General features: G+C 38.9%; 1 long non-coding RNA gene across 1 annotated transcript in view; it reads right to left on the bottom strand.

The window, feature by feature from the left end:
- Positions 1-149: 149 nt before the first annotated feature.
- Positions 150-11,117, bottom strand: part of LOC129519725 (uncharacterized) — a 29,089-nt gene continuing 18,121 nt past the window's right edge. The window contains exon 3 of the long non-coding RNA XR_008666435.1: positions 150-2,153. This is a non-coding gene — a long non-coding RNA (uncharacterized LOC129519725). The remainder of the gene's footprint in view (positions 2,154-11,117) is intronic.

Here is an 11,117-nt window from a genome sequence, read left to right as displayed (position 1 = left end):
TTTTGTGGTCTGTATTTTTATGAATTTCTAATTATTCTAATATATTGCTCAGGTAAAGCAGAGACATTAGCTGCATTCCCCAGGAGGAAATTCTCCAGTGGGAAAATACTCCCAGATTTTATTTCCCATTTTGTGTTCTCAAATTTGTCTTAAGCACCACATAAGTTAATTATATCATGTTTTTCAGACATTATAGAGCAAATAGGATCACAAAGTGAAGTTCAGTCTATCATACAGAGACCTTTGCCTTGCGGCTGTGATTCTACTAAAACTGCTTTCCTCTGTACCCCTCTTGTTCTTGCTCCAAATGATCAGGAGAAGAGATGATGCTCAGCTTTAAAACTACATGAAGAAAGTAATGTAGCTTAGAGGCTAAATGTGCCAGGAGAATATTTGGACTGAAGTCCTTAGATCTCACATTTAACTTCCTGGAGCATCATCTTCCTCATCTGCAAAAATGAGAGTCCTATCTACCAAGGGGTTTGCTTTAAGAAATAAAACAGATAGCTTATATAAATATAGCACAATGCCTTGCCCATTTTCATGGCCAATAAATGAGAACTGTTGAGGTGTGTTATTGCTAATAAGTGCAGTTAATTCTGTAACTCGCCACCTAAGTATTAGAAAACCCCTGAGCCCACCATGTGGATATTCAATAAATTATTCCTATATAACAATGGACAGAGAACTATGGCAATTTTCATGTCATTTTTTAAAATTTCAAATACCAGGGGATCCCTGGGTAGCTCAGTGGTTTAGCGCCTGCCTTCAGCCCAGGGTGTGATCCTGGAGTCCTGGGATCGAGTTCCACGTCCGGCTCCCTGCATGGAGACTGCTTCTCCCTCTGCCTGTGCCTCTGCCTACCACCACCACCCCCGTCTCTCAATAAATAAAATCTTAAAAAAATAAAATTTCAAATGCCCCTTATTCTTAAAACCCTACATATTCATTCTAGCAATTTTGGATTATTCAGAACAGTATAAAGAAATGAAAAGCACACCACCCCATTAACAATGGCTAAGCATATTTGTGTCTATTTCTTCTGACTTTCCTAGTCATATATTTTAATAGCACAATTAATTTGGTATTTCATTGGATAGATAAACTATATAATCAATCATACTACCATTTTGTTTGATTTCTTACTATTAGGACAACATTTGGGTAAGTGCCCTTGCCTTTGAGCACATCTATAATGATTCCTTTATAATAAGGCCAAGAATTTCAATACCTGGACCTATCTAGTAGTATGTGTGTTTTGGGGGTTTTTGATACATATTGCTATATGCGTCTAGAAACATTGCCATAGCTGCACTATTCATATCACATCTGAAGACACTTATTTTCCATCGGACTTCCCAACTTTGCATATTCTTTAAAGGTTTTCTTTCTTTTTTCCCTGTACAAAATACTCGAAGGTCGCAGGGTTTGGAAGGATTTGGTTATGTTAACTCTGTTAAGAAGGCTGAAAAATAGGCAGCCCAACTGTCAAATAAAAGATTCAAAGGCAGTGTAAGTTTTAGGAAGCTTCTGAAGTGCTTCTAGAAACTCTTTGTTCCAGGCTTGAAGTGTAGGCAATGAATTGCTGACCCCTTTGCTTGATCCAGAAAAAAAAAAAAAAAAAAAAATGGGGGAGGCACTTGGGTGGCTGTCAGTTAAGCATCCAACTCTTGGTTTCTGCTCAGGTCATGATCTTATGGGTTATGGGACTGATGAGCCCCACGTGGGGCTCCATGCTCGGCACAGTATGCTTGGGATTCTCTTCTCCCTCTGCCCCTCCTCCCCTCAAATAAATAAATCTTTAAAAAAAAAAAAAAAAAGACCCTCACATTTGTTCCTCTTGGAAGGACCCAAGGCTTTGACCCAAAGGTGTGTATGCAAGCTGTGCTCTCAAATGCAGGGAAGGGCAGGAGGTAGAGGGAATGGGCAGGGGAGGATGGAGTGGAGGATCATGATATGGAGGAGGGTTGGGGAGGTGCCAAATTTCACTGACTGCTAGTGCTTCAATGGTGAGAAGTCATTCCTTACGCCACGGCTATTTCATAAACCAGTGATTATTGCTCTGTTAGGGTTCTCCCAACTTCGCTCTCTCTACTCCTTTTCTCCTGACTTCCATCACTCCTTTTCTTCTTTCATGAAGGCTCTCTCAATACCTAAAAATATAAAAGAAATAAAAAAGAACATTTGATACATTGGAAACATGCACTGAGTCATGGCTCTACTTAATTTCCTTATCTGGAGAATGGGGATGAAAATACCTGCCCTAAAATTTCCCTGATTGCTTTTGGTTTCAAAGGGCATAAAGTGTAGAGAAAACTTTGTAGCATTAGGAAAGCACACAAATTTTTCCAAAGCTGTTACAGATAAAGAAAGAGCAGCTTGGCCAAGAGTTAAAGAAACTTGGTCGTGAGTTAGTAGCTGTGTCAAAATTATACCTTGGAGAATAAAAAGAAGCAAGAATGAATATGCAAGTACTGAAAACAATTTAAGGAACCCACTTTATTAACTCTGGCTCAGAATGGAATATTCAAATGAAGTATTTATCTAAACTAGAAAGGACTCGAGGCTTCTCTTTTTATATGACAATATTTTATTTTAAAAAAAAGAATCTTGGGATGCCTGGGTGGCTCAGCGGTTGAGCATCTGCCTTTGGCCCAGGGCATGATCCTGGAGTCCCAGGATCGAGTCCCAAATCAGGCTTCCTGCTTGGAGCCTGCTTCTCCTATGTCTCTGCCTGTGTGTGTGTGTGTGTGTGTGTGTGTCTCATGAATAAATAATAAATAAATAAATAAATAAATAAATAAATAAATAAATCTTTAAAAAAATCAAACTCTTGATCAGAATATTTTACGTAGTTAAAAAACATAATAAACCTGAGGGAAGGAGCTTTAATTTATAGCAGTGGTCCTTAAGTTGGGCTGATTTTTGTCACCCTCCCCCCAGGGGTCACACAGCAATGTCTGGAGACATTTTGGCTGTTATAATTAGGGGTATGTGGGATACCTGGGTTGCTCAGTGGTTAAGTGCGTCTGCTTTTGGCTCAGGTTGTGATCCTGGAGACCCGGGATTGAATCCCACATCGAGCTCCCTGCATGGAGCCTGCTTCTACCTCTGCCTGTGTCTCTGCCTCTGTCTTTCTGTGTCTCTCATAAATAAATAAAAATCTTTAAAAAAAGGGGGGGGGCATGCTACTGACTTGATGCAGCAGCCCCACAATACAAAGAATTAAGCATCCCAAAATGTCAGTAGTGCTGAAGTTGAGGAAAAATGTGCTTGACATTATATTATAGTTTATTTGATTGGTAATTTATCTATAGAGTGCATACTTTCTCACAATGCAAGTCGCATTTTCAAGTTTTATCCCATATAACAGTGCCTATTGGAACAGAAAACTAGGGGGGCAGGAAATGTGCATATATTACTGATAAGACATCTGGTGCATAATTGTTACCCCAAATCTGATCAAAGAGCCAGAAATTTTTCTGGCCCTGATTAGGATTTATTCCTGCCTTCCCCCCAACCCACCCCAATCCACATGTCTTTATTTTCACATCTGAAGAAATGGATCTTCAGGTTCTGGGGAGGACCTATGGATAGACACCTATTTCTGAATCACTACTGAGCAATATTACATAATACAGTGTATATTTTAATAACACATCTCTAGTTAGAGAAAGTCAGGATGATTGAGTTAATGTAAGCTAAATATAAATTCTCAAATGATCATATTTGAGTGCTCAAGTATTTTTGGTTTAAGTAATAAGCAGCTAGTGAAGACAATTTATATAGGAAAGAATACTGCAGTGGGAGAATTAGGAAACATTTTTCTCATATAAGCTAAGTAATGATTTAGGTTATGTAAATTTATCTGGGTCTTAGTTTTCTTTTTTTTTAATTTTTTTAATTAATTTATTTATGATAGTCACAGAGAGAGAGAGAGAGGCAGAGACATAGGCAGAGGGAGAAGCAGGCTCCATGCACCGGGAGCCCGATATGGGATTCGATCCCGGGTCTCCAGGATCGCGCCCTGAGCTAAAGGCAGGCGCCAAACCGCTGCGCCACCCAGGGATCCCTGGGTCTTAGTTTTCACATCTACAAAAGAGAGGAATGAACTAAATGATCCGTACATTTCTCTAATGCTGTAAAATTTGTTGATGCAACATAACTGTTGAATTGGTAGGTTTTAAAAGAACCAGGTCAGGAGCACCTGGGTGGCTCAGTCATTTGAGCATCTGACTCTTGGTTTCCACTCAGGTCATGGTCTCAGGGTTGTGCGATCAAGCCTCACATTGGACTCCATGCTAAGTGGAAAGTCTGCTTGAGATCCCTCTGCTCCTGCCCAGTTTCACGTGCTCTCTCTCTCTCTTTCTCTCTCTCTCTCTCTCTCAAATAAATCAATCTTAAATATAAATAAAGGAACCAGGTTATACTTCCTAACAAGAAAAAAATAATTCCTTAGAGTCTAGGTCTGTTGGACCTTACTATCTTCCCTACACCCTCAGCCTATCTCCCCAGAAGTCCTTTACTCAAAGTGCATATGAATTTAATATGAATTCAATTAATACACATCACTACTGTCATACTGTTTTTGAAGCAGAAGACATAATGACTATGATGTGACAATGATGAAGACAAAGAAGACTATGCCATCAGTCAGTGGTAAACACTGACTGGAAGAGATTGCGATTTATTGAAAAGGTATGTTACTTCTCACCAAGCTTCTTTTGCCCTGGCCTTTATGAAGATCCCAGAGTTATGCAACAGGGTAACAAGCCACTTGAATCAAATGGAACTCTGAATCAGATATGATCGGGTACAGGCCCCAATTTGATAAACCCAAATGCAGATACAAGTTTTGAAAACTCAACCTTTAAAAAATCAAATAAGGGGCACCTGAGTGGTTCAGTGGTTGAGCGTCTACCTTGGGCTCAGGGCATGATCCTGGGGTCCAGGGATCTGGATCCTGGAGTCCAGGGAGCTCCTTCTGCCTATGTCTCTACTTGTCTCTATCTGTCTCATGAATAAATAAATAAAATCTTTTAAAAAATCAAATAAAAAAATAAAGACTAAATGAAATGATTAGATTCTATTGACATTTATGAAACACTATTTTTATGGAATTTACTGTGTGACCAGCAGATGTCAGTGCAACCTAATTAACATTTTTAGCAACTCAAATACATGCCAGTATACTAAATGAAAAGTGTCTTAAAATAGCAAAGTTAGAAACCGACAGTCAATGTGTTTGATTGAGAGTATCTTCTTCAGTGGAGCTCTGGGATACTATCTGACCCTCAGAAGTTACTAAGCTAAGTGGGCCCTGGCCCAGGTAAATCATATTACATAAGTTGTAACAAATTGGTATTCTCATCATAATTTATGTGACAATAGCATTTCTCAGTGACCTATAAAAAACATGATTGTAATTTAGTACAAAATGCTAATCTGTGGTAAAACGTAAGAACAGTAGTTTTTAAACTCACACATCATAGACGCTAGAGCCAAACGAGACTCATTTGTCTCTGTGTGACATATTTACAACCCCTGAAGAAACACATTAATTCCTAATGAATCCTAAAATATCTAGAGTGTGATACCATTTGTTTTGTAGAATGTAGACTTGAGCTTTTAGCAAAAGTTGTTAATCTAATGGCAGTAACAGCAGCACCTATCCTGTGAGGAGCACTCACTTCCATTATCCCATGTAGTTTTTGTGACAATCCTACAGTGTAGACACCTGCCTCACCCACATTTGAGGGTTCAGTAACTGACATTCAGGGAGGGTAGGTAATTTGCCTAATAAATAAAGGTTGCACAGCAAATCAAAGTGACAGACTGCAGCTAATTCCAAGGTTTTACTCTTCTCTTAAAGCAATACTCTTATCTCTAAAAATACTATTTCACAAGCCTCTTTAATACAGGCTCCTCTTTAACACAGGCTCTAAATACACTGCTAAAAATACTGTTTCATGAGCTTGTATTGTTTCATGAGTTTGTATTAAAGAGGCTCATGAAATAGCCTTTCATTGTTGCTTTCTCGTCATACTTGGAGTTAAAGCTATATTTTGCACAAAAGGGTTCTACAACAATGATATGGGACACAATTACAATTAGTCTAAAATAGGGATAGAATAAAGAAATATGTGTAAGCTTCCTTTACAAAAGCCAAAGCCAGTCTCTTATAAAGTTAAATATGCACTTACCATGTAAGCTAACAATCCTGTGTCTGGGTATTTACCCAAGAGATAAGAAAATTTATATCCACACAAAGGCCTGTAGACAAATGTGTACTGAAACTTTATTCATAACCATCAAAGGCAAAAAACAATTTAAATTTCCAACAATTAGTGAAACAATAAACATAATTTGGTTTATCCATACATTAGAATGCTTTTCAGCAATAAAAAGGAACAGACTTCTGATACATGCAGCAACAAGACTGAATCTCAAATCAGTTAAACCAAGTAAAAGAAGACAGACACAAAAGATTCCATGTATATGACATTCTGGAAAAGGCAAAACCGTAGAAAAAAATTGACCAGTGGTTACTGAGGCCTGGGGGTAGGAGGGGGGATTTGACTGTAAAAATGGCATGAAGGAAATTTGGGGTCTGATAGGAACATCTAGATCTTGTGTGTGGTGGTGGTGGTGATGTGACTAAATATATCAAAATTCATTAAATCATACCCTTAAAATTGGTGAGTTTTATTTCACGTAAAGTTTGCCTCAATAAACCAGGCTTTTTTTTTTCAAAAAAAGTAAACATTTGACAAAATTGAACATCCATTTATGATAAAAATTCTCAACAAAGTGCATATATAGGGAATGTACCTCAGCATGAAAAAGGACATAAATGACAAGGCCACAGCTAACATCATACTCATTGGTGAAAGGTTTATTTATTTATTTATTTATTTATTTATTTATTTATTTATTTATTTATTTATTTATGTGAAAGGTTTAAAGCTTTTTCTCCAAGATCAGGAATAAGAAAAGGATGCCCACTCTCCTCACTTTTATTCAACATAGTATTGGGAAGTCCTAATCACAGCAATTAGCCAAGAAGAAGAAATAAAAGACTCATACAGAATATTAGTAATGTCATTGGCAGTAAAACTTATGAAAAACAGAGTCCAATAATGAGAGATAGAAGAGAAGTTAACCTAAACCCTTGCTCTGGATATCTTGCCTATTCTGGGAATGGAGAACAGAAACAAGGGCTCTACTATCAAATGGCCAATCCACTAGCATGTGACCTTGAGTGAGGCCTGACTTCTCTCCAAATCTTAGTTAACTCACTGTTAAAGAATTGCATTAAATATTTAAATTATTTGAACTTCTTGATCTTTTTAAGCTAGAAAAACAAAACAAGGACCACATTTACCATTCAGAAAAACCTCCCCCTTGCTGATCATTAAAGGAAAGCCTGAGTCTAATATGTAATTCCTTTGGTAGAGAAACAGAGTTAATTAAAATTAATTAGCTTTATTACTCACCATTCCTTTGGAGAGAAAAATTATATAATTTGGCCAGCAGGTGTCATGCACTCATCTAGGAAAAACTAGACAATTCTTCATATCAAAATCCTTTTCAAGTTAATGTTTCCCTAATATTTTCATCTGTGGTGATTATGAATATTATTTCTCTGTACAAATGCATAGAGGGAAGAAAATATCCTAAATATTCACTTCTTTCCTCAATTTTGGTTCTCAGAGCCAATCAAATATGGTTATCAAATCTATACACCAAGATGCAAATGTCTTTTACTCCATTATGTTTAATGGTCCAAGATTTTTAGAAAACTGAGTTAATGGCTCATGAACATTACTTATCCAGTCTCAGCAAATTCAGTCCTTTAATGGCATTTTCTTTACTTTCAATGTCACCTCCTGCATGAAGTCTTCCCCTGGCAACTCATGTACCATAAACCTTTATATATCCTAATGAAGCAACTTCCACATTGTCTAGTAACTCTTTGTACCTCAGTCTGCCTCTCCTCTTTTTTGACCACTCCCCAAACTATAAATTCCTATAAATACCTCTTGGAGGTACCTGCTGCACCCTCAAGTGGTAGCATAGTACCTTGTGCTCAGTAATGGTTGTCAATGGCAAGTGAACAAGTGAACACATACTTGAACCAATTTTTTTAAAGGTTTTATTTATTAATGAGAGACACACACATAGAGAGGCAGAGACACAGGCAGAGGGAGAAGCAGCCTCCATGCAGGGAGCCCAATGTGGGACTCGATCCCAGGTCTCCAGGATCAGGCCCTGGGCTAAAGGCAGCGCTAAACTGCTGAGCCACCCTGGCCGCCCGAACTAATTTTACCTTCTCCAAAACAAGAGGTTTTTTGATGACCAGGTGAAAAGACAAAAGACTGGCAGGTGGTCAGATCTACAGAAAAGTGCAGAGAGACACATGGCTATCTTGCCTGGGGGAACATTTGGGACAATTGTAACATATCAAACAAAATAAGAGCAGCACCACATAGAAACCAAAAGTTGGTGATGACGGAGTCAGTACATGACTACATAATGGACTAGCAGGAAGTCTTAACCTTTTTGTGCCAAAGACCCTTTTAACATCTAGGGAAGCCTAAGGACACCTTCTCAGAATCATGTTTATAAAAAACAAAGTAAAATACGTAAGATTACAAAGAAAACTAATTACATTTAAATACAGTTTTCAAAATATGTTTAAATGGTTTGTTAATGAGATCTAGCAGTAGATTTGATAACTACCATAATTTCATGAAAGTGATGAGTGTAAGTGATATTTTGAGAAATCTGTGACACCCGTAATATGATATGAAAATATGTTTTTGACAGTCACAGGTAGTGCTAATCTTTTGTAGTTTTTGCCTACATTCATAACTGATGAAAATGCTAAATTTCAGGCTAGCGAAATCAAAGTTGTACTTTTTCCTCTTATCTAAACACAGAGACCTCTTAAATTCTATTCATAAACCACCTGAAGCAGTCTATGGACCCAAGGCTGGGAACTCCTGGGTCAAAGGAAGTTAAAATGGCAGAAATTTCAGTTATGAAGTCTGAAGGAGTAAAAAGGTTTTCCTTTACAGGTAGTCTTCTCTCTTTTCCTTCATGAAGTTCACAGTATTCGCTTTTTCAGCTCTCATTTACTCTGCCCCATTACAGTAGGGTTGTACCCCTGTTGCTCCATGAAACCATCCTTTCCCAAGTCCTGCCTGATGTCTAGACATTACCCACTCCTTGGGGTATGTCTTGATCCTTACCTCGCTTGATTTCTCTTTGGCTTTTGTACTGTTGACTGCTGTCTTTTCAAACTTCTTTTCTCTTTTGGCTTACCTCTGTTTTTCTCATTTCCCTGGCTTTATTTCCAACTTCCAACCCTATCTCCTCTCCTGCCTGGGCTATGTCCTGGGTTCTACCTACCTTCTGCTCCTCTTCTCACTCTGCATACTTAGTCTGGATAGTCTCATTGATCTAGTCTACGTCTTTAGGCCACACCTCTTTCCTGAACCTAAGATCCTATATCCAACTATCTATGACACAACTCTTCTTAAATGTACCAGGGATCCCTTGAACACTATGTATCCAAAATTAAATTCATCCTCATTTCCTCCCTGCTTCATCTCCCTATGTTCCCTATTTGGGTGAATTGACATGGAAATACAAAGCCTCCACAGTCAAATGTCTGGAAACTCTTTTCAATTTCATCTTTTCCCTTACTCCCAGACATAAAATTAATTGCCAAAATTTCCAGATTATCTTATCTATCTTAAAATCTCTCAAACTTGTCCATTTTTTTCCAGGTCTACTATAACTGCCTTAGACATTTTAATAGCTACCAATCATTGCTTATCATGTGTCAGGTACTATGCCGATTGTTTTACATACGCTGTTTTATTTAATCCTCAAATCACGCCATGGGGTAAAAATTATTATGCCTAAAATAACAAATGGGGAAGTAGAAGCTAAGGAGGGCAAGAACTAGCCCAAGGTCATCGGGCTTTTTTTTTTTAAGATTTTTTAAAATTTATTTATGAGAGAGAGAGAGAGGCAGAGACAAAGGCAGAGGGAGCAGCAGGCTCCATGCTGGGAGTCCCAGCCAAAAGCAGGTGCTAAACTGCTGAGACACACAGGGATCCCCTCATTGGGCTTTTAAATAGCAGAGTCAGGATCAAAGCATTGGTCTGTTTGACTCCAAAGCTGTAGGCCTCTTTGTTTCCTTCAGTGTCTCTGGGATTGCCTTCCTGAAACCTATTCATGCTGGTGCCACTGAAGTTCTTTCTCTAACAGGCAAATCTGATCACCTTAGCGTCCTGCCTATAGTTTTGCAACGTTCTTGAGACCCTTCACCACAGTGCTGAAACTCCTCTATAGGCTTCATGAGTTCACCCTTGCTTATCTCTCCAGCTTCTTCTCTTGCCACCACCCAGCTTAGCACTCTACACTCAGCTGCCTTTCATTTCTTCAGCACACTTCCCTCTCCTACCCCACTGTGCTAGTCTGCTCAGGCTGCCTTAACAAACTACCATACACTGGGTGGCTTCAACAACAGAAACTTATTTTCTCACAGTTCCAGAAGCTAGAAGTCTGAGATTCAAGGTGTCAACAGGGTTGCTTCTTCTGAGGCTTCTCTCCTCAGCTTGCAGATGTCTGCCTCCTCTGTGCATCCCTCACATGGTCTCTCCGTGTGTCTAAACTTCTTCCTTATAACACTAGTCAGAGTGGATTCAGGCCACCCTAAAGGCCTCATTTTAACTTAATCACCTCTTCAAAGGCCCTATCTTCAAAATGAGTCACATTCTGAGGTACTGGAGGGTAGGGCTTTACCACATGAATTGGGGAGGGGACACAATTCAGCCCCTAACACCTACTCACTCAACTAACTCCAGTTTACCCCTCTTGACTCACTCATTCATGCCACGCTCACTAGGAAGTCTCTGGCTGCCCCAGGTCTGAGTTAGGGGCCTCTGCCCTCAATACTGTTACAGCCCCAGGCTTCTCCATTATAGTGCTTACCATTTTGTATTGTTATTACGTTTTCCCTTCTCTGAAGCCTCGACTGGACCAAGCTCCTTGAGGGCAGAAGCCACGTCTCATTATTCACGTTTCTAGCTGCATCTCCAAAA

This window comes from Nyctereutes procyonoides, unplaced genomic scaffold (assembly GCF_905146905.1).
Source record: "Nyctereutes procyonoides isolate TBG_1078 unplaced genomic scaffold, NYPRO_anot_genome, whole genome shotgun sequence".
NCBI lineage: Eukaryota > Metazoa > Chordata > Mammalia > Carnivora > Canidae > Nyctereutes > Nyctereutes procyonoides.
Note: the sequence above shows the minus strand (reverse complement) of the source record. Positions and strands in the feature narration are given on the sequence as shown.